The 24,866-nt window shown below is 41.2% G+C and overlaps 1 protein-coding gene across 1 annotated transcript in view; it reads right to left on the bottom strand.

Moving 5' to 3' along the window:
• The window catches only part of LOC106553648 (uncharacterized), a 105,065-nt gene extending 87,124 nt beyond the window's left edge, over positions 1-17,941 (bottom strand). Inside the window, exon 1 of the mRNA XM_087711860.1 lies at positions 17,818-17,941. The gene's annotated coding sequence lies outside the window, so the exon portion shown is untranslated. The remainder of the gene's footprint in view (positions 1-17,817) is intronic.
• Positions 17,942-24,866: the final 6,925 nt, after the last annotated feature.

Raw genomic sequence — 24,866 nt, 5'->3', positions numbered from 1 at the left:
AATAAAGTACCACAGTAGTGGAATGTGTTTGTGTGTATGTATACCCATAATTACTACCAATAAACAGGCTCCATAATGAATTCAACTTGCATTTGGTTGAATTCACTACAAAATTTCCTCTAGCTATAATTCAGATGATATCTAGCTAACTCATTATCGCCAGCTCAGGTGTTCAACCACCACCCAAAAGAAAAAAGCACTTGGGCCTAATCTTTGCAATAATCTCACCAGCCATATTAGTAAATCTCATTGTAGTCTATTAGCCTCTGAAAGTAACATTTTAATAAATCTCTCATTCACTTGGAAAAAGAAACCTTCTCATATTTTCTCAGCAGCATTCTGACAAAAGAAAAGCTGATAAATCCTCTATTTTTAGATCACCATCGTCTGCTTGATTGTGGAAACTAAATCTAGAACTAGATCTACTACAGATGTCAGGACAGTATGGCATTGAAGTACCCCAAAATTGTCATAGTGACCATAAAGAGCTAAAGTCTCTTGACTATGACAATCTTGATTTATATGCTGATATCACCTATCCTGGAAACCCTGAAGTAAATCTGAGGTAATCTCTGTTTAGGAGATGACCAGGCTGAGCCCGAGGGTGGGGTTAAATGCATCATCAGTTTGGAGTCTCTATGCCCCTGAAAGAGACCTAGGTCCAGCCCCCTTTGAAGTCCGTTGACTCTTATCTGGTGTCAATTTGCCTTCATCCTTAGTAGACCAGATTGGATGAGAAACAAAACATCTTCAAAGAAAAAACAAGAAAGTCCAGTTGCCTCCTGAAAAAGCACCTTTGAGACTACTATGACCTGGATGACTGAGAATCTCTACAGACAGAACGTTGGTCTTACCTGAACGTGTCTTTTAAGAGGAAGGGAGGGAGTGGTCACCTGTGGGTATTCTCAAAGCCTGATTGGTCCAAAGACTGAGAGCAAAGACTTAAATACTGGTACCTTCCAATCCTGGCCCAGTTTCCTCGAAATCGAACGGTAGAACTGAAACAACAAAACACAACAACAACCACCCAGGACCACCCAGGCCCTCCCCTTGGCCCCAACGGAACAACACTCAAGGCGGGTCATGACCACTCCCTCCCTTCCTCTTAAAAGACACGTTCAGGTAAGACCAACGTTCTTTTTCCAGAGGAAAAACCCAAGCTATAGTCCCAGGGAGGGAAAAACAAGAAAAACTACTAGGGGCCAAGGGGAGCATCAGCGCCACCCTCTGCAAGACTCTCCGACCAAAGGACGTGTCCGCAGACGCGAAGGCATCCAGATGATAATGTCGGATGAAAAGCATTGGAGAAGCCCAAGTGACCGCATGACAGATGTCCTCAAACAGGGCCCTCGTGGCCCGTGCCGCCGTGGTCGCGGCACTCCTGGTAGAATGGACAACATGTGCCTGTCCGACCAGGCGCCCAACCTCAGAGCCTCTAGCCAGAGATCCCGAGAGTGGGTCCCCCCCGACGATTGATGTGGGCCTTGGTGGCCACATTGTCCATCAGGAGGAGCACGTGACGCCCCTCCACTGAAGACTGAAAGTGACGCCAGGCGGGCTGCCTTCAGCTCCAGCCAATTCATGTTGTGGCGGAGATCCGAGACCGTCCACCCGCCCTGAGCCATCCGAGAACCCACCAGGGCCCCCCACCTGAACAGACTCGCATCTGTGGTGATGGTCACCCTGTCCAGCTTGCAGAAGCAGCAGCCTCGCTGAATGGCCGGGGAAAGCCACCATCCCAGAGAGACCCGGACCCCCGCTGGGAGACGGAGAGTCCGAAGAGAATTGCTCAAACGTCCCCTCTGAAAGGGGATGAGTTCCCACTGGAGAGGCCGAAGGTGAAGCCTGGCCCAAGGGACAATCCCGATGCAAGAGACCATCTTGCCCAATAACTGTGATAGAGAGAGGATCGAAGCTAACTGACTTCCGTGAACGCTTTCTGCCAGCTGACGGAGGCTGCTCTGACGTTCCTGGGACAGACGCACCACCCCCGACACGGAGTCTATGACTGTCCCCAGGTGGAGAATACGCGTGGAGGGAGAAAGATGGCTTTTGGAAAAGTTCACCGAAAAGCCCAAGCTCTGAAGGCTCTGAATGGTGAGCCGAAGGTCCAAGATGGCCTGAGGAAGAGACCCCCGCCTGAACCAAGACATCATCCAAATAACATTGGAGCCGCACTGGGACGGAGCGTAGATGAGCTGCCAGGGCTGCCAGAACCTTCGTGAAAGTCTGGGGAGCCGAGGCCAGCCCAAAAGGAAGAGCCCGGTACTGGTAGTGGCGGGTCCCGTGCGAGAACCTCAGGAACTTGCGGTGAGTGGACAGAATAGGGATGTGGAGATAGGCCTCCGTGAGGTCCACGGAGGCCAGGAAGTCCCCTTTTCTGATGCCCTAAAGGATAGATTTGAGGAATGACATCTTGAAACGCCTGTACACCAGAAAACGGTTCAGGAGCTTGAGGTCTAGAATCGCCCTCCAGCCTCCCGTGCTCTTCGGAACCACGAATAGGTTGGAGTAGTGGCCCAGGCCGTGTTCCTCTAGAGGAACTGCCTCCACCGCCTGAATGTCGAGAAGGTGGGCGATCGCCTGATCCATCAGGCAGCGGCACTCCAGGCTCGGAGACGGAGGGAATAACCTGAAGAGGTTCGGATGGGTGGAGAGAAATTCTAACCTGAGACCGTAACGAACCGTGACTCGGACCCAAGCATCCGATGTGATGTCATGCCATTGATCCGCATAGAAGGAAAGGCAATCGCCGATGGGACAACTCGGGTTCGAGTCACTTCCCCCTGTGGTAGGGACGGCCTCCTCCTCCATGAAAGGGCCACCTGGACTGGTTCTGGAAATGATTCCTGTCCTGAAAGGACCACCTGGGGAACTGCCTATCAGAGCGGAAAGAAGAAAACACTGGTTATAGTCGTAATCCGCAGCCCTATACCTTTGCCTACGGTAAGGGTGAGACTTAGTCTCGGACTTCTTAGCGTTAGAAGGAAGAACCTTCTTCTTGTCCTTATCCTTGACTAGAATGGTGTCGAGGGCCTCCCTGAAAAGATTGGGCCCCTTGAAAGGGGAGGCTGCCAAGTTCCACTTTGCCTTGTTATCCATCTGCCAGTGACGCAGCCAAAGGAGCCTGCGAGAAGTGACAGAAGTGGCTAAGGCACCGGACGCAAACCTGACCGTGTCCAGGGTTGCATCAATGGAGAACTGGCAGGCTGTCATGATCCTGAAGAGATCCTGGTGGAACCGCTCGTCCTGGATGGGAATGCGCTCCTGGAGCTTTTTAAGCCACATGACAGTGGCGCAGTTAAAGTAGGAGGCCGAGGACTTGACAGCCCATGCCATGGCATTAAAATTCTTCCACAAGGTAAGCTCCGCGCGCTTATCCTCCAGCTTCAATTTATCTGCCGCATCACCTGATACCACCGGAGAGGAGGAAACAAGGGCGGCCACCGGGGTGTTAATGGCCAGCAGCTGAATGGCTTGAGCAAAGGTTTGCTCCATGTTATAGTGCCGGCGGTCATTACTTCCAGGAGCTGAGAAATTGGAGGGTCGAGCCCACTGGTTGGTCAAGACCTCCAGAAACAGGGGAGGAGCCGGAATCTCCTCCTTATTTGTGGCCGTGGCTGAGAACATGGCCATGTCAGGATCCCTAGGAGGGGGCACCAAAGGATCTCCCGTCCCCACCTTGGTGGTCTGCTATGCCTTGTCCAAGAGAATCTTGAACGTTGCAGGAACAAAGAGGCCCGCAGAAGAGGGCTCATCTGGGAGACCCACATTCTTATCATCCGAGAAGCCCATGTCCTGGAGGTTCTCCACCACCAAGAACAAAGCTTCGCTAACCATGGAAGGAGAGGAAGCACGATACTGGGCCCTGCCTAGCCCCCCATGCCTGGAAGAAAGGGAACTCTTGTCCCGCTGGGCAATGCCCTGCGAAATGGCAGCAGAAATAAGCCTTTTGATACCTTCCGGAAAATGCTCCAAATCCTACACATCCCCATAAGAAGAGCTAGGCCTCTGGGGAGCCAACCTGCGAGAAGAGCAAGGGCCCCTGGAAGTACCTTCCAAAGGATCTGCACCACCACCCCTCCCCGTGTAACCTGAAGACACCGGAAGGGAGGGAGACGGGGACCCCCTTCGTCTAGAATAGGAGAGGACCCTTCTGTAGAGGCTGAAGGAGAAGAAGGGCTGAAACCCCTAGGGGAGGAAAGCCCAGAAAAAGGCCTGATTGGAGACCTGGATCTATCCCTGGAACTAGGCCCAGAGGCCTTGGCCTGCCTCTCTGCTCTAGCAAAGATCTTTTCAATGGCCTTGTGCCTTCTGGCCTCCTCCCTGGTGGAAGCCCTAGATTAGCGCTGAGCCGTGCTAGGCCTAGGGAGGGGAACCCCCTCGGAGCCCTGCACCAAAGCCTCCACACCCCTAATCGGGCCTTCCGCCTGGCCCTGGGGGAGATCCGACCCTTCCTTCATGCCCCACTCACATGTCCGACGAAGAGGAGAAGACACCGGCCTCTGTAGGCCCCACCGGGACCTGGGCCTGCTGTGTGGAGTGGAGGGACTAGGCCAAAAATGCCTCCAGATGGGCCTCACCACTGGCTGCAGAACGAGGCAAGGGCCTCGCGTACGTGGTGGCAGCCGAAATGGCCGCCGGAACTCCATGCAGATGCGAGAGGCTGGATACAAGCTCACGCGGCTCAGCTCCGCTTTGCTGAGCTGACGCTGGTCCGAATAACGACAGGGGGAGCCACGCGGCTCACTGGCACGCTCTTCTCGCCCCCAAACTCCCCTCACAAAGCCAGCAAAGTTGGAGCCTTGCGGCAGCCGCCCAGATCAAACAGCAGCGGAGCAGATAGCTCACGCGTGCCACGAGGCACTAAAGAAAGCTTTCCTGCCCTCCAGAAAGGCAAACCTCCTTCCCTGTAGCTGCTCCAGGAGCTGGCACCCCCGCAATCCCGGGGATAGGGCTGAGGCTCTGGGCCCGCCGGTGTGGGGGGAGGCCGAATGCCCCACAGGACCCTCCCCAACCGTCTGAGGCAGAGGACTGTCCCTTGGGGCCGCAGCAAGGGTTTTAGAATTTGGGAAATTTAAAGTGCACAATCAAACCAAATAAGCCAGATTGCAATGAAACAAGGCCTATCTATGGAATATTCTCAAATAGTACTTGGACCAAGAAAGACTGAGAGAAACGGGGCCAGGATTGGAAGGCACCAGTATTTAAGTCTTTGCTCTCAGTCTTTGGACCAATCAGGCTTTGAGAATACCAACAGGTGACCACTCCCTCCCTTCCTCTGGAAAATTTTAGCCATACAATTTGGGATGAACACCCTTTGAATGGTGTGGGAGTAGGAATGGATTTCCAGAAAGGAAAAACTGCAGACTACAGGAACCAGGAGCACTACTCAGGTGACCCTGAGGACACAGATAATTAAACATCCAAGTGCTTCTCTAAACACTCTAAAAGGATGCAAATGACCAGCTGTTTGCAAGGAGTATAAATCCTTCCATTCCCCACTATCCTGTCAGAGCTGAAAAAGCTTATTGGATGAGAAGCGAAACATCTTCAAAGAAAAAAAATCCAGTTGTTTCCTGAAAAAGGGCATTTGCAACATTCTGGTTTGTGATTTCTTGCACTACCAGTGTGTTAGCTAAAACAGGGAGACTGTGGACAAGTGAGCAGGTGATTCACCAGTAAAATTCACATTGCCCAGCACAGTTTAAGCATTCTAGGAGTCCAGAGGAAAAATTAAAAACTATACACATTTCTTATAGGTTCTAACTTTTACAATCCACTGCTTATGAAATTTCTTATCTCCTACAATCAATATCCTTGTCCATATTTCTAGCACTTTTAAGTAGTAGATTCTCAAATGCTTCATTACTGATGTGACTAACGTGTGCTTACTTTGAATACTTAACACTTCTCATAGGGTTTATAGCTGCAACTCACCTTGAGTCTATTATTGCTTTACATTAACTATTATTATATGCTTTTTGGAATGGATTTAATATAATAATATTATATTATATAATATAATACTAATCCACAAACTATGGATTATACATTACAATAAGTAGGTCTGCATATAATACAAAACCAAAAAAATATAAACACATATACACTGGTAGTGTAATCATGGATTCTTTGCCCATTCTTGGTTAGTTCTCTTTTGTTTTATGGTTGTTCTTTCCGGGTAGAACTGCAGTACACATTTACTAACTTGAAAATAGCCAGGAAACCACAAGCAAGCCATATATTTGCTTCAGGGGTGGGTTCCGGCTTCTGTTACTGCCGATTCGCTTAGGGACGCACTTCATGCACGCTTGATGCAGTAGTAATGCAGTACTAATGCACGCTTGATGCACTACTATGCAGTAGTAAAAAATTGTTTCTGCACATGTGCAGAATTGAAAAACAAGATGGCAGTGCCTATGGCGCCGCCGATAGAACTGATTTGGGGGCGTGGCCGCCCAAGTTACTACCTATTTGGCTGAACCAGCCCAAACCGGTAGGAACTCACCTCTGGTTTGCTTCTTGGATTCAGACAGAACTACTAGACCCTTATCATCAACACTGTGTCTCTGGATAGGTTTTATCAGCAACCCATCTATCTGCACAATAGTTGTGCATCTGTTTCCCAGTGCCACTACAGCAGGTGTCCTTTTTATAGGCAGACACGCAAATTGAGCACAATTTTTGCTGGGGGAGGGGAGATTTACAAAAAAGAAAGAAAAAGGAAAACATTAATGCTAGAATGGTAAATCTGGAATTCAGGTGGGACCAGGTTTTGGTATAGAAGAGTCAACAACATGCTGTTAAGTAGACAAATTGTTCATTCAGAATATGGTACTCTGCCAAAATTCCTCATCAAACACCCTTTATTAGCCAAGCAAAGTACATCATCATTCATTAAGACGGCTGTTATTATGTCATATCATGGATATCATAAGGCATGTGACGTGTCTGACAAGTCAGCTATCACTCAATAAAACATACAAGATACTTAGTTTGGGAAATGCTAGAAGAGGAAGAAACTGTTCTGGACTTCATAAAATCCTACCGAGGCTTGCATATCCTCTTGAAGAACAATGGTGAAAAACCTTAACATGATTTGGATTTTATATTTAATGCACTGTTCTTACAATGGCTTAGTTTGTAACTACAGCCCAGAAACAAATATGGTCCCTTGTGGAGAACCACACAACCACAACCCATATTCTTTCAGATGAGCATTCTGCCTTTTGCATAGAAAAGGGAGAAATATAGGGTGGAGAATATTGATGCAGACTTCTTAAGAATGTCAATATTCCTTGTGAGATAAAATAAAATGCCTAGCCTTGTTTCTCCAGAAAGAAGCATTATTCTCTCTATATCACTCCCACTTTCCAATAATATGTATATACATTTATACCTGAAAAGACAGCATAATTTGATTACAGTGTCAGAGATGGGGGGGGGGGAATTCAGGCAAGGTCAGGCCAGGCAAGAGCAAAGTGCTTGACAGTTTTGTAACAAGATGATTTTCAATCATCTAAAGCAGTGGTCTCCAACCTTGGCAACTTTAAGACTTGTGGACTTCAACTCCCAGAGTTCCTCAGCCAGCTTTGCTGGCTGAGGAACTCTGGGAGTTGAAGTCCACAGGTCTTAAAGTTGCCAAGGTTGGAGACCACTGATCTAAAGGACGCAACTAGAACTACAAAGAAAATAATCCAGTCAATGATATCAACCCAATCACAAAGCATCTGCCTCACATATTAAATGAATGTAACATATGATAGGGAGTTGCTTTTGTTCTACTCTGACAAAAGCTCTCAAAGGGTGGTTTGTTTGTTCCATAAGGCTATGCAGTTCTAAAAGATGAAATATATATGCTTAATTTATATTGGTCAAAGGTGGTGCCAAAACTGTCATTAAGGGGAAAACTAATTTCTTCAGTATCTATCCAACCAGCAAAATATTCTCAAAAAGAACCCAAGGAAGAATTTTCAGAAAGGTTTGAAATTACTCCTTTTTCTTCCAAGTCAGCATTTTCAATTATAGGATTAAATTATGGTGTTGGCTGGTTGATTAACATAGTAACAAAGTACCTTCTAGGTTTAGTTTAGTGCAAGAGTAGGCAAACCTTTTGTGGCAAAAGCCTACAGATTCTTGTTAATCTACTTTTTGTGCAAAAACTGCAAAGGATATATCTGGTACTGACCACAAAAGGGAGTAAGATCTGAGTGTTTTGCCTTCTTTTTAAAACAAAGAGGGTGTTTTAGATTTACTAAAATAGATGTATTAGGCCTATTGGAGGCTTGATACTACACATTCTGCTGCTTATTTATTGTAATGTTTGTTGTAATCTGGCAACATGTCTCTAAATTTGGAGATGATAACCTTGAGGGGAGAATAAGGTGACCAGATGTCCCGCATTTGGCGGGATAGTCACGCTATTTCACAATTTTTCCCGCGTCCCTTTTTTTAAAAAAAAAGTCCTGATTTTTTTAAAAGTTACGAAAAAGCCTCCAGCCGCCAAGGCTCTCCTAGCAACTGGGAGCGTATATTCTTCTCCGAGATGAGCGCATTCCTGCCAGCGCGTCCCTGGGAGCTGTTGCCAATGGCTGAGGGAGGAGAAGACTTACTCCATGTGGAGACCGCGGACTTCCCTCACGGATATTTTCATCTTCTGTTGCTTTGAGCAGCCCCTCCCTCCCCCCTCTCTCTTCCTCTCTCTCTCAGAGCTAGCAGCTGCCTCCGAGGCTGTCCAAACTCAGCCCCTCCCCCTCCCCAGACTGCTGCTTCTCCACAGCGTGTGTCTCACATGGCTGATAACCTGGTCTCTACAGAAGAGGTAATTTTAAAAACTTCAGAGCGAATCCAGGAAGAGGGGAGAAAGAGGCTGAAGGAGTGTGTGAGGAGGGGGGATTTTCTAAACCCCATTGAATCCAGAGGAGGGAAGAGAGAGAGAGAGAGAGAAAGAGGGAGTGTGTGAGGAGGGGGGATTTCCCAAACCCCATTGAATCCAGAGGAGGGAAGAGAGAGAGAGAGAGAAAGAGGGAGTGTGTGAGGAGGGGGGATTTCCTAAACCCCATTGAATCCAGAGGAGGGAAGAGAGAGAGAGAGAGAGAGAAAGAGGGAGTGTGTGAGGAGGGGGGATTTCCTAAACCCCATTGAATCCAGAGGACGGGAGAGAGAGAGACGGAGTGTGTGAGGAGGGGGGATTTTCTAAACCGCATTAAATCCAGAGGAGGGAAGAGAGAGAGAGAGAGGGAGGGAGAGGGAGAGAAAGAGGGAGTGTGTGAGGAGGGGGGATGTGCAAAGCCCCCTCCCTTAATGCTTCCGGCTCTTCTAAAGAAGGGGGTCGGGGGGGCTTGTGCAGAAAGGAATCTCTCCTCCCTGCACGCACCCCACTGATGCCTGCATCAGAGCTCGGGCGGGATGCAGGCGAAGGAAAGGACTTTTCTTTCGCCCACATCAGAGCTCGGGCGAGCGAAAGCAAGCATTTTAATCAGTGGGCTGCGCGCAGGGAGGAATATCTCCTCTCCTCCCTGCATGCATCCCACTGATTAAAGTGCCTTCTTTTGCCCACATCAGAGCTCGGGTAGGCATTACTGCTTAGGGCATTACAGTGAACGAAGCATAAAAAGATGTTTAGTTAAGATGGCTGGTCCTCTTGGCAGAAAGAATCGAGAAAAACCAAGTGATGGTATACTGTATAAGCAGGCTTGCATGACACAGCCCCATTCAACTGATGCAGATTATTTGCATTATATTGTCCTGATATCGGGATTGTTACTGTAATTTGTTCCAGATGCTTGTGTTAACAGATATTAAATTGATTACTTGGGAATTGAAATATAAAAATGGTCAGACCGTTTTTTAAATGGTCTAATTGCATTTGCTTCTCAATATTTATTTATTATTAAAAACAAATTTACATAGCTGCCCAATTCACACATTGTGGCTCTTGGCATCATTCAATTCATAGTTAAAAATTCCCAGGTTTTTTTTTTTTATTTACCCCTCACTTTAATTTTTATTCAGTGGGTGTGTGATCATTTCATTGTGATCAGCATTGATTTTTCCCCCTACATTTCCATATGCATGTTTAATTAGCAGCTGATAGTTTTTCATCTACACAATCATTTTGAGAGACAGTTTGACGTAAGGCATCATATCAGACTATGTGTTTTAGTCTTGCCTTGGGCATGAAGCCAACTGGGTAACCCTGATCTATTCATTTTCCCTAGCCCTTGGAAAGAAGCAATGGCAAACCACTTCTGAAAAACCTTGCCAAGAAAACTTCAGGGACTTGTCCAGGCAGTCTCAGAGAATCCGCCATGATTGAACGGAAGAAAAAAAAGCTTTCCATCACAGAGTTAATATGCATTCCTTCATTTAAAATTTATTTCTCCTGCATATAATAGTAAAATTATATTTAGAAGTGCATTCACATACATTTATTAGGAAGTTAAGTTCCACTGAGTTGAATGAGACTTGAATACAAAAATGAGCAGAACTTCGCACCACTTCGGGAGAACCAGTTGTTAACTTTCTGAGCAGTTTGATGAACTGGTTGTTGGAAGAAATAATTAGGGCAGAGAACCAGTTGTTAAATTATTTGAATTCCACCATTGTTTATATGTGCTGTAAAGTTTTGATATACACTGCTTTTATGTATTTAAAACCACGACGTATTGGATCGTCTCTTAAAATTCCATAGAGGTATAAAATTATTATAAAAAGACAACTTCTTCTGAAAATTTTCTAAAAAGACAAGATTATACAATTTTTTTTCTCAAGGAACTCAAAATGCTAGTTTTACAGGTTTTTCCCACAAGAATAATCCCTCAGTGAGCTACTGTGGACTTCAGTAGATATTCCTGGGTAGGAGTAACAGCTTAATAATTATACCATATAGTATTGTTTTTCTATTTTTTAAAATCTTTCTAACATATTGTTCTTTTCCTTACATTCACACTAACCCATTGGTAGTTGTGATTTCATATATACCATCAATGCAACTATTACTTGATCTTTTGGATAATTCCCAACAAGAATGTATAAAAGATCTATTGACTCAGACTTGTAAGAATTTTTTTAAAATGCATATACTTTCTTGCACTGCCCATGGAACCTGCATCTTCCAGTTCAAAGTACATAATCCAAAGTACACAATCCAGTGAACTAGTGTTTGATGTAGTTAGTATTTGGATAGCAAATACAGGAGAAGAAGTGGCAGGTGATGAGTAGAGTCAAAAGATAGCCTAGAATCTCTCTGTTGCCACAAGGACACTAAGTCCAACCTTTCTTGAATTCTAATAAACCTTATTTAGCTCCAAAATAATGCTAATTATTAGTTGACTAGATTCTTATGCACAGAGATACACAATAAATCAATTTAATTGGAACTTAACATGTGGCACTAACCTTTCACATCTGACAGAAAAACAGTGGATATCCCTCAGCCCCTGAAACTAAAAAAAAACCAAAAAAAAACCCCTATGGTAGAAAGAGAAATTGAAAAATATCTCAGGAGCAAGAAAAAGCAAAGTTATTTGCTAATAATATTACATGAAATGTTCATGAAATCCCCAAGAATCAAAATAATATATTAACAGACATGGCTACAATTTAATTTCTAGTGCATTGAAAGGATACCAAGCTATAGGGAAAGCAAATTCTCCCGAATAAATTATAAGAGGAGCTGTGAAACAAGATTCAGTTCTGCCTTAGAAGAGGAAAGGGAAATTGCCAAGACCCAAACTGGTTATGTTGGTCTCTGACCATAATAAAGATTTGATTTGATTCTCCAAACTGGGTAAGATGCAAATTGTGGGTTTCAAATAAAAAAAATTCCAGTATACATGGTCTTTTCTAAAAACACTGGAAGTTAAAATCCACAAATCTGGAGGCTGCCTAGGTTGAGGCAGTCCACCGAAAAAAGAGAAATACCTTTCTAATTAAAGCCAGGATCCTTTAATTTATACATTATAGATAAGCAAATTTGTCTTCTTTAGAAATTTTGGACAAATTCCCATCAATTCTAGTCAGCCTATTCAAGAGCATAACATCTGAAAGAACATTGAATTGTCTACTGTTAGAATAAATATCTGCCAGAATATTTTTAGATATATACCTACATGTATTTAAAAGAACATCTAATAATATAATGTCAATGTGATCAAGATAGGTACACTCAACAGGAAGATTTGGTTGTCATTAAGTGGATGTAGGATAGGAAACTGCAGACAAATTTGCACTTGCAGCTTTCATGTCCTGGAGCGGATTATTTTTTAAAAAAACCTGAATTCCCAACAACTGTAAAACTACCAAATCATTTCTGTACTCTTCCCATGAGAACTATATGCATGTGACCACAAAATTATCATGACTTGATCTTCAGAAAGACATTTTTACCTTGTAATATTTCCTAAAGATTAGATTACATCCTTCGATTAAAGGAATTCATTTGCTGCATTTTAATTGTTAGGCTGATTAATTTGGATTAATTTTTTTATAATCAATCTTTGATCAAAAAGTCATATTTGAATAACAAAGGTGCTTTTTGAAGAAGCAACTGGACTTTCTTGTTTTTCTTTAAAGATGTTTCACTTCTCACCCAAAAAGCTTCTTCAGCTCTGACTGGATAGTGAGGAACGGAAGGGTTTATACTCCTTGCAGATAGCTGGTCATTTGCATTTTTAAGGCTACCTGGAGGCTATCTGTGTCATCAGGGTCACCTGAGTAGTGCAAATGGGTGTGGAGTCTGAGAATCTACATAGATATTTGAGTAATAGTTGATTTTAGTAGCAATTACAGATGTAGCTTTTTGCTGCCATCTAATGGTTGACCAGATATTTGCAACTCCAATTTTGCAGCATTATAACATATTTTTAAAAAATTAATTATGCTTTGGAGTATAGTTTTCTTAAATGCACCTTATATACTAACTCAGCATATGACCCTAGTACATAGAATAGAATCATGCTACCATGAAATTGGAAAGAGCCGTAAAGACCAGTGAGTCCAAGCTGCTGCTCTTTGCAGTAATCCAAATTAAAACACCCCCGAACAGCTGGTTGTCTAACTCCTCTGTCACCCACTGAGCAATAGGAAACTCACCATCTTTCTTGAGTAATTGCTTCCACATCAAACTATTTTTACTATTAGGGAAAACATATACTATTCTTATTTCCATTTGTGAGATGTCCTTGCCAGCAAACCACGGTAGTAAACCTACTGACCCTTAAAAGCCCTACACCAGACGGTATTTAATTAGAACAGGACAATTTACACAGCATACAAATGTGTGTTTACATCAGCTTATATTTAAATAGAAGCTTCAGCTTTTTATGCAACAAAGATATGATATACAATATTGCATACAATGTGTATGGATGCATCCATAAGAGAATCTCAAATCAGCAGTTTGCCTGAAGAACGGGTCACAATTTATGTACATAAAAATCAGATAAGAGATTGAAAATTCCCATGCTAATATTCTCATCATCTACTGTCTAGAGGGAGAGAGGGGTGTTGCAACAATGCAGCAAACACACAGATACCAGAAGGATAGCTGGCTTTAGATTTGCAGCATGAACACCTGCAAATCTGCATTTCCATTCTGAGGAAGACATAAATGTATGTAAAGGAAGAGATTCCCTGAAGTTCCTACTAACTTCATAGGCAATCCACATTGTTCTTGTGACAAGAATATGGAAAACATTTGCCATTGTGTTCTTCTGAGATATTTTTGCAATTTCAGAGAGTGTGGCCCAAATGTTCTTTATGAAGGTTTTCAAGTTAGACATGGAGAAAATCAGTAGCCACCAAGGATGCCTTCTTGACTATCATCTCTCATATGTCAGTAAAAATAGAAATTAAGCCATATTGTCAGTACTTTTAATAAAATATCATGTATTCCAACTAGCCATATTCCATACAAAACCTTCTTATAACCTGATTCCATTAACCAGGGTTGTCCCAGACATTTTGCTGCTCAAGTTAACACAGTCCAATTGTAATAAGCCAGTTGTTATGATCCAGAGCCAGTCTCGGGTAATAGTTTTGCTGGCATAGAAACCAAGAGACTGTGAGTTCTATTTCTATCTTTGACATGAAAGTGGCTGAGTGACTTTAGCCAGCCAGTCTCTCTCAACCCAATCTAGAATAGAATAGAATTCTTCAGAATTCTTTATTGGACAAGTGTGATTGTCTGGTGCATAAGCTCTCATTGTACATAAAAAATAGAAGTGATCTACCTCACAGAGTTATTATTGTGGTGAAAAATAGGGGGAAGAAGGGGAATTATGTATGTTTACTACCTTAAGTTCCTTACAAAGTAATAAAAGCAGGATAAAAAATATCTCAATAAACCCCAATTTTCCACCTGTAGAAACTAATTTGAGAAGTATTAATATTCACTTGGTGATGGGACAATATTTTTAGTCAGTTGTGAGGAATTTGCTGAAACTCCACTCCTTCAAAGCACTGTTAATGACGAAGATGCTTAGAGTTATAATACAACAGCATCTCAGAGTCGCAGCTTCCCAACTTACGAAGAGGTAAGGCAAGTTGCCTTAAATATTTAGTTGTTTGTGCTATATCCAGCACCTGCCAAATGTGTTTGTTTTTAACCCATTTAAATACAAAGAATCATAACTTGGCATCGTTTGAGATTGTTTTAGATTTAATTTCCCCAGAGGTAGTGGCAAAGACTATATCCAGCACATCTGGAGAACACTTGATAGGGAAAAGCTATTCTATATGTGCTCTGTTGCTGAATTATGGTCCTCTCCCAGGAATGACATTGAGTACTGTGATAGCCAAAAATATAATTAAAATGCTGAAATAAGTTTCCTACAGACCTATGGTGCCATGAATTACATATCTAATTCATGACCTAGAACCTACATCTAATTTCACACTTAGAAATATTAATAGAGAAAAAATGATGCAGAATATTATCATCACTATAAATCTTGTACATTATTTTAGTATGTCAAATCAACCCCCTTTTATTCCAACCATACAAGGGAATCTCATTTAAGCCCATCTTATATGTCTGTGATGGCAAACCTATGGCAGGTGGCACGCAGCACCCTCTCTGTGGGCACACGCGCCATCGCCTCAGTTCAGCTTCACCATGCATGTGCGTGCACCTGCCGCTAGCCAGCTGATTGCTGAGTCTCTGCTGCTCAAGCACAGGGAGTAGGGCGCAGGTGGGGGTGTGTGTGCATGCATACATGGGGAGCTGCACATGCATGGGGGCGGGGCACATGCGAGGGAGCATGCACACATGTGCGGTGGCAGGGCACATGCACAGAGCCTGCATGCATTGCATTTTGGGGGTTCAGGCACGAGCATTTTGGGCACTCGGTCCGGAAAAGATTAGCCATCACTGTTACATGTTATATGCAACAATTTAGATAGCAAGGGTAAGAGTAAATAAACCTCACAAGACCAATTTTGATATGATACTTGAATAGAAGTGTTTCCATCCAGACTATCTTTATGGAAACATGACACTCACAATTTCTTCTATCATTCCAAAAAACACCAAACACCAAAGGAATATTAAATTTAAAATTAAGTTTCTACAATGTTATTATATTAAGCTGTACTTCTAACTTTGGTTGGTCATTATTAAATCACTTTGGAATTTTATTTCTATTTCATATCTTTCCATAATTTAATAAAATAGTTATATTTCTAGATTCTAGCCCTCATATGGGTGACCTTGCCAATACATACCTGTCATTAAATCCACATGTAGAAAATTAATTGTTAAAATAATGAGTGGGTATAAATCTAATGAAGCGTAATTTATTTATTACATCCATATTCTGCCACAGTCACAAAAAGTCTTAAGGCAGATATTGAGAATGGGGACAATATTTTGAAAAGTAAGAACATCCTGAATCAAAGATGAATTAATTCAGCTTGTTTTCTTGCCTATATAATAAACTCCAGTCTTTAAAGTACAAAATCAGTGAAAATACCATCCATAAATGCAAATCCCTCCCACTCCCCACTTTAAGCATACTTAGTATCCAGATAGTCTATATTGTAATGCTGAGATACAACAGTTTTAGTGATTGATTGTGAATTATTATATATTTAATCTTTCAGTCTTTATAAGGAGGGCGGGTGAGAAAAATTAAAAGAAGGATATATTGTTGATTCTAATGTAAATAGATGAAGACAGCAAACACAGGCTTGTAAATTGTCTCAAAGGAAAAGCCTATCTATTGTCCATATGTAGTCATTTCACCTCGGTTTTGATCTACACTACAGTATATAATCTATGCATTCATCAGCCGAGGAATGGTAACAGAAAGTATGACTAGGAAGAAGACAATAGCTGTAGAAAATACATAATGAGTCTCTAGACTACAGAAACAGACTGTTGAGCATCAGACACAGCCAGAAAAGGAGTTAATCCATTTTGGAACCCCTGCCTTGCCTCTGCAATGTGACAGTACAGTATGAAAGAGATGCAGCCTGAGCTAGTTGCTTGGCAGGTTAGTAGTAAACAGGAGGAAAGAGAATGATAATGATCCAAGAAATTATTATTATTATTACCATAATGATTATGAAATGCTCTCTATTTGCTAGTTCAATAGGAAAAGAGCTGAAAAGCATCCAAAAGAGGGAAGGCACTGCCTGCCCACTAACCTTTTGCAGCTCTCTCCAATTCACTCTATGCAGCCATTTGCTTTTGTAGCAAAGCCTCTGCTATAGCCTTGCAGGCTTAGGTCAATATAAGCAGGTTTGGCTGAAAATCCCTTCTTCCCAGCTTTCCTAGCAAAGCATTTTTTTTCAACTTGCAGAAATCCTTCTTCTCTTTTATATCATACAACACTCGCTATGTTGGAATTAGAATTTTTGGGGAAAATGTACTCACATATGTGGTGCTTTGTGATAGTTATTTTAAAAAATTATTCAAAGGGAGAGGGTGTTTTTATTTGTACAGGAAAAAGAAACATTTTTTAAAAGGAATAGTAAAGTCACTCCTGAAACAGAGCCTCCTGGTCTGATCTATGCAAGGTGACGTTGCTCTTGCTTGGATCATTCATAAAAATCTTAGCTAGCATCGTGAAACATAAATCATTCCAGCTAAAACAACCGAAGTTGAAAATGAATCGGGAGAAAGATGACAATTGGAAGGTGTGAGCTTCGGTTGTCAGGTGGTCTTTTATTTTAAATGGTTGTGTGAGTCTCTTTCCAGAACACAGCAGTCCCCTACACCACTACGGAAAGCCAGAACGCCCCCCCCCCAAGCCTAATCCCCCTCATAGCGAAGGGGTTTTGAACGAGTTTTTACACTACATATAATATAAAAAACTCATATCCCCGCATGTAAGAGTCGATCATGCAAAACACAAAATCCAAACCCAAGGGAGAAGTTTCTCCCCGTTCTTTCTCCGTCCTGCAGCGCTACGCCTATACCAGATCGGCATCCTCGTTCTCCCTTTTTTCAGCTGAAACTCAAGACCCAACTTTATGCCATCTCTAGCAGTCCAAATGCACACGCGAAACACGCGACACGCGGATAAGGGGAGAAAAAAGAACCCTGTAATTGCCGGGATGCGCTTTATCGATTGCGTGCAATGCACACAATGGAGAAAAAGAAAGCTCCGCGTTCGGTGTAGACAACCGTGGCGGCGAGTAAGGGAAGAGGAGGACCCACATGCTACGCCACGGAGATAGAAATTCAACCCACAAACTATCCCCTCCTCTATTCTGACATATCAGCCTCCGCCCCTTTCTCGCCTTGGTTTCCTCTTAAAAACGGTTTCGGTTGGTCTTCTTTCCTGCCAGCTTCCCCGCGTTTGTTACCTGGAGCGTTTGGCTGGGTACCTTTGTTGTGCACGGCTCCGGCTCCGGCTCCGGCTCCGACTTTAGCCGCTGCAGCACCTTGCGTTGCACGGTGAATAAATCAACCCTCCTCCTCCCCACTCGCGAACTGGCGGAAAGCCTCTGCTTTAGTCCGTCACCACAGCAACCCCCGGCGAGAGGCGCACGAGAGAGGCAGGGGGCGAACTGATTGGGTAGCGGGAGCCTTACATGTAACAGCGTCGAGGAGGCGGGGCCTGGCAGACTGATGCCTTCCAAGCAGAGCGGCATGGGCGAGGCAGACGTGAGGGATGCGCTTGCTGAGCTCCGCGTGGAGCGATGGCGAGGCTGAGGCTGAGGCTGAGAAATAAGGGGATTTCATACAGCAGGTCGCATAAAATGCAAAGGCGGCCTGCTTGTCCATTATGAGGAAGAAATACATTGTAAGTTGTTTATAGACGCGGTGAGGTCTGAGCTAGAGAAGATATCTGGGAAAGGAACCTCGGGGCAAGCAGCTCAGTGAAATTCAACATGTCACGTAAAAAAGAGAAAAATGACATATTGAGGATAATTATGAAAAGAATTAAAAATAAGAGTGTCAATACTGGACTAGGAATTTGATTTATTCTCCAGTGTAAAATTATTGTATTTGGACTCTCAAAGTAGACTGGAAATTGGATGAAATCAAGGGATAAAAATGAGGGATTGATGCGACCTTATCTGAGGAAACAAGTTGCAGCTTTAAAAAAAAAAAATTTAAAAGTAGGCGGAACTTAACCCTTCAGAATGGGCTATATTCCTTGCTCAGGAATTCTAATTTTCTCAATTAAATGATCCTCTTCCTAATCTTGGGAAATTCCCTTTAATTTAATTATGTGAAGAAACAAGTATTGCCTTAATTTAATCAGTGGCAAAGATACATAAATAATAAGGTGCTTAGTCATTTCAAAATATTTCTAGCTAAATTAGAAACTCAAGCTAAAGTATTTGAGTAAGTAATAAATATACTCAATAAATATACAGTACTAAATATACTGATGCAAAAATTGTATCATAAGAATGGACACTTGAGGCCGAAGGGTCCCACATGTCACCTCTGAACACCTTTCTTTTTACAATCAAGAGCTCAGGTTCCAGCTTAATAATAATTACTAAAATGCAGCAACACAAGTTTCTGCCATTTTTAAGTAGGAAGTACATTCCTACTTAGAGTCTAGAATAGACTCAAAGTCTTTAAATAGTTTGCAAAACAACAATAAACTCAAGCATGCTCTCCCGGTGGGGGTGGGAAAGAAAGATCTAGTTTTTCCTTCGTATGTGACATTGTCCCTCTTACTTCACATTATTGTGTTGTCTTCTGGACTCCAAAAAATCTAGCTTTGTTAAACATGAAGCACCAAGATGACCTGTAGCAAAAAGCACTCATAGCTGCAACACTGGGATAAATATCCATGTTTAATGCTTAACTAGACAACTGATATGCTGTTGGGTCATCCTTTCAAATATATTTCCTTACCTAATCAGAGAATGCAAGTCCCAGACCTGCCATCATGTTCCTGCTATTAGCCATGGTCACGTGATCCCTACTGACTTTCTTCCTGCAAGCTTCCCAGGCTTCCTCAATGTCTTATAGGAATGGAACATTGTAAATGAGGACCATATGACTGTGGCAGCATAGTGGCAGTGTTAAACAGCACCATAGTGTTCACTGAAATAGCAAGAACTTTCCAAAATTGTACTTCCACAGTAATGGAGTAATGAATTCCAGCCTTCTGTAAGTTAATCCGAAGTACCCTGGTTGAAAAAGTTTTATCTTTTGATGCATGTTTTGAAATGGCACGAACTTTCCAAACTCATTCACACAGGAGTAATAGTCCTGTAACTCTGTAGGTTAGTCCATTTGGGGTGGTTGAAAAAGTTTTGCCCTGTGAAGTACCATTTCACCCAGTAAAGGTTACAGATATGAAAGCAGTATATGGATTTAGAAGGACCCAAGGAATCAGAATTGAGTGAAGACCATCAGTAAAGATCGAAACTTATCAGTTTACAACCAATTCTCTGCACTTCAATCACAGGACATGCCAGTCATCATTATTTCAATCATGTCTGGTTGAAATGTCAGATAGTTAACCTTTATCAGCCAAATTCAATCCAATGTCTAGAAGTGAGAAAATACTGTAAATACCAGTCTAGTTAAAAACTGAGTCAGAGCTGTATGTCCTCAGTTAATTGATGACTCTGTTTGTCTTCTCACCTAGTGGCGTCCTATGTGCATTATGCTGGCAGAAAGACAAAATGGCAATTTGCAAAATATCCATCCTGCCATCTAGAATTCTGCCATCTAGAATTTTCACACTTGAAAATGAGCAGAACTGTTCAAAATCAGATATAGATTCTCACATTTTGCACAGCTACTTCAGTCCTACATGATCAGCCATACCCCCAAAAAGGTGCAAAATGATATCATGCAAAATATGGTTTCTTTATCACTACCCTTTCCTCTCCCTCACTTAAGAACTACCCAGTTGGAAGTTATTATTTAAGATAACGAAGAAGACTTGACAGTCTTACTTAAGCACATCTAAAAATCCAGTTAGAAACTTGATATGTAATTAGTTGATTAAACCATTGCACAGAGAGTTTAGCATTAAAAAACTATTATAGATTCCTGCAAGTATTTTGTCTGAGAAACAAAGATCTTCATTATGCTTAGGCACCACTATATGCTCACCGATTCAGGTTTTCCAAGCAAAACTCCATGTACTATGCTGGAGGCTACACTTAAAATTCTCCAAGTGTTAAGACTGGAAAGTCAAGGTGATTTGGGGCATTGTAATCTGAAGTAAATGGATTCTTCTGTTCCCCACTCCCTACAAGGTCACTCTGTACTCATAAAATTTAGGATCATCATATTATATCTGAAATTCTATCTTTGTCCTCTTGAATGAAAATTATGTTATCTTCCAAGCTAACATTGGCCAGCCTCAAACATTCCTCTGGTACTACTAAGAAGATATTTTTATTTAGATGTGTGTCCCATTCTACTGTCAGCACACTATATATGATGCATAAACCTTGAAACTAGAAAACTAGGGAAAAAACCACACAACACAGTATATGTTAAAATGGAAGCAATATGCAAAATATTTTTATTTATTTATTTATTTATTTATTTATTTATTTATTTTGTCAAGCATATATAAGATAACAGATAAAAGTATAAACATGATTTTGAATACATGAAAAGGGTACAAATAAAAAAGGACATTAGGTCAGGGATGGTAGGCACATTGGTGCGCTTATGCACACCCCTTATAGACCTCTTAGGAATGGGGTGAGGTCAACAGTAGACAGTCTAAGGTTAAAGTTTAGGGGGTTAGGGGAAAAAACCACAGAGTCAGGTAGTGCATTCCAGGCATTGACTGTTCTGTTGCTGAAGTCATATTACAAATAATACAAAATCAATTTCACAATCCCTAATTTATTTCCATATCATTTCATATTTATAAATACTGCTGCCCCAATGCCTTCTATTATTTGGCGTGTCACTCTAACCCCTTTTGTATATCTTGCTAGAATTGATTGCCTATTCATGCTAAAATAGTAGTCACGCACTTAAACCCTAAAAGCATCAGATATTCAGCTGGCCCTTAATGTAGCCTGTTTTGAAGACATTCCTGTAGGGTCCAGATTTCCAAGGAATCTTCAATTAGATGTGATGATTAGGGTGATTAAATAAACTGAAATCACATTTTTTACCTCACCATTCTTTGTTATCTATTTTTAATTTCAGTGCCTCATCTTTTTCTGTAATCATCATCTGCTTTCAGTCAAAGGATCTTCATTTGGATTTATCATGAGCCACCTACTCTTTAGTTCTTGTCATACAACAATAAACTTATTTCATTAAAAAAATTAAATTGTATGAATAAAGTAGTTTCTTTCCATCCCATGTGCAGAGATCAAATATACCTACACCTGTTTGTTTCCTGAGGAAAATATTCATAGTATTAAGTTTTATTCTTATTCATACAGTAGCCAAAGAAGGTCGTGAAACATGTCAGCTTGATGACCCTATTGAGATACCTTAATATCATTGCTTTCAGTGCCTAATTCTTCTTAGTCCTTTAGCCCTCTGAATAAGAGTCTAAACAACTTAATTTATTTAAGTTATGGAACCGCATTGTAGGTACCAGTGATACAAAGGATCTTTTTCGTTTTTATACTTGATGATGTTAATGTTCCAGGTGTGTTCTATGACTATTTTGCTGCTTGAACCACTGTGTGCAGAGGGATCATTTGTATCCTTTGGGAGGGGTCATCACTTTGATTGCAACAAAAATAACTCAGCAGTGCTTCCAGTGTGAGGGTGCACATGGGTGACAAATTGTATCAGTTGATAAAACAGTGGTACATGATAATACATGCCGGTTCACTAAAATGCCCCCACACGAAATTTGGACAAATCAAGCCTATCTTCTCTTGTTCCAAAAAATATTGTAGCACATCTTCTAGTATCCAATAGAAAAGATGAAGATGGTCTTGATCTTTGATCTTGGGAAAACTTGGCCTTGCTTTAGTACTTTAGTGAAATTCTTGTGTGATTGACTTAATAGCTCAGACTGAAAATAAAGCATTTGCATTGGTGTAGCACTTGAAGTAAAAATAATATTAAATAGGATCTCAGCAGGCTGAATTGCATACTCCTTGCCTATGACTTCCTAAAAAAGCACTTATCAAAATGAAAGCTGGGAAGGGGCAGTATTTTGAATTTATCTCTTCTAACCTCTGTCTCCTACATGATAATCCTTGCAGAGTCTGATGATTGAGCAAAGTAATTACCAAAGTAACAAAAGACTGAGCATCTTTTCCCAGTTTATATTCCAGAAAATGGGAACTGAGAAGTGAAGGATGTGAGATATGAAGAGGTTGAGGAGGTTCAGAATCTTTAGTGGGTAGTTGTGACAGTGTAACCAAAAGGATATGCAACATGTATGGCATATTAATAGAAAGTAGGACTGGATTGCACAGTCATATTAGTCATCTTAATTTTTTTTTAAACCCCAACCCCCAAGTATGTCCAATTTCCCTTTTGGCAGGTTGTTTGATCTTGCTTATAGTCCTGATATTTCCTGTGCATTCAAATACTAACCAGGTTTAGCCTTGATGAGCTTTGATGAACTAAGCTGAACCAGGTTTGAAGGTTTCACAAGAGAACATGTAATTTATTAGTACATTATAATACATTAGTATTTATTTATTAGAATGTGCATTATCTTGTATTTAGAGTCTAGATGTCAATTTTTAAGACAATGCTATTTCCTACTGATGAAAAATTCAATGCTGTCCAGGCTGGTATCTGCCATGTTTGCTCACTTTTTACCTAAGCTCCAGCATGTCTTACAGAATGTACCATACAAGGCATTTAACACACACAATAAGTGTCCTGATGAAAATACCAATATAGCCGTAGTTGCTCAGATAGCCATAAGTGAGGCTTCATAGAATTTATGGAGGAGTATCACCTCAATGTCTCTGTGTGTCTTCATCATTTCATTAATAGCAACTTCAGATCAGAGTTGCTACAATACTGTGGCATCTGCCGAGGAAATATTATAGTGCCTAAACAAACCGTGGAAGAGCTTAATGCTTGACCCTGTAGGGCAGGCTTTTTTATTTGTCCCTGTAGGCAAAGTTCTATGCATGTGATCAGAATTAAATTGAAATTCTCTTGAGAAGAAAAATAGTCTGAGAATCCGAAGCCATAGAATAAAATTCTGGTTGGATCTAATAAAGGGGAGACTAGGTGAATGTGATTCATAACACAAGAGATTTGAATATAGTGGCTTCTTCCTACATTTTAGTCCCATTAACCTTCCCACAGTCCAATATAGAAGCTATCTGAGGTAAGGGGCAGCCCTGTTCTCCCATGCTTTTTTAAATTCATATCTTATGTTTTAAATTCTATACTGTCTTTACTACTTACATTTTAAACATTAGAAACATCAATTTCTGCCTAATGTTCCAAGAAAAATTAATGAACCTAAGAACCTCACTGAATTAAAGACAAATGCATTGCTAAAGATTATTGCATTATTTTTTTCTGATGTCATGATTATACAGTTATGGCCCATTAAAAATCCAGGGCATTGTTTTTATTTTATTTTAGCTATTGCATTTCCTGAATTATGGCTTTTTTTGTCCCTGAAGTATCAGCAAGAAATGGAATACTAGGTATTTTGAGGGTGCACTCAGTATGTTTTATCATACTTGGGATTCTGACTTGTTAGTATTTGAAGATTTTTCTTATACCAAGTTTTATATAGACCGTATTTATTGAGCACTTTATTCAAAGAAGAAGAAATTGTTTGGCTAGAATATGAAGCTGCTAATGATTCAATAAATGCACATCATTGAATTATTTCCCTCTCTTAGAACTGCGCTTCCTGTGTCATAAAATTATGCCCTGTAGGATTTGCATTCTGTAATAAGTTGCAGCAAAGACTTTGTATCACTTTGCTTAAATGTTCGATAGAATGAAACAGTAAAATGCAAATACAAATCAATTAATTTCATGATATTGCACTGATACATTTTTAAAAAGAACAACAAATGGAGAAAAATCAAATGCCTGACTATTTAGCAAACTGGTATAGAATAAAGATCAAGGAGTTTGGTCTTGAAAGGAAAAGGATTTTGACTAAAAGAGGACTGCCACAGGGATTGATGGGTTTATAGTGCTTAATAGAAATATTAAGCAGTTACTCAGTAACCTTGTGATAGGATGATGGGCATCTTAATCACTATTTTACCAAATTACAGGTAAACCTAAATTTCATCATGTGTACCTATCTTGGATATTATTTATAACATCATAATTCAAAATGTAAGGGAAATCTAATTTTTCAATTGGCCATCTTTATATTAAGAACCATTACTTTAATTTGCATTGGGTTTGGCTGGAATGAACTTGATGAAATTATGGTTGTATGGATTATATAGTTGCCGAGAAGAGACAATTATTAATTACATAATGTGGTTCTTCACAGATT

Source organism: Thamnophis sirtalis, unplaced genomic scaffold, assembly GCF_051295495.1.
Source record: "Thamnophis sirtalis isolate CommonGarterSnake01/CBP01778 unplaced genomic scaffold, rThaSir2_p1.2 scaffold_1, whole genome shotgun sequence".
NCBI classification, from domain to species: domain Eukaryota; kingdom Metazoa; phylum Chordata; class Lepidosauria; order Squamata; family Natricidae; genus Thamnophis; species Thamnophis sirtalis.
This window is presented reverse-complemented; position numbering and strand designations above follow the sequence as displayed.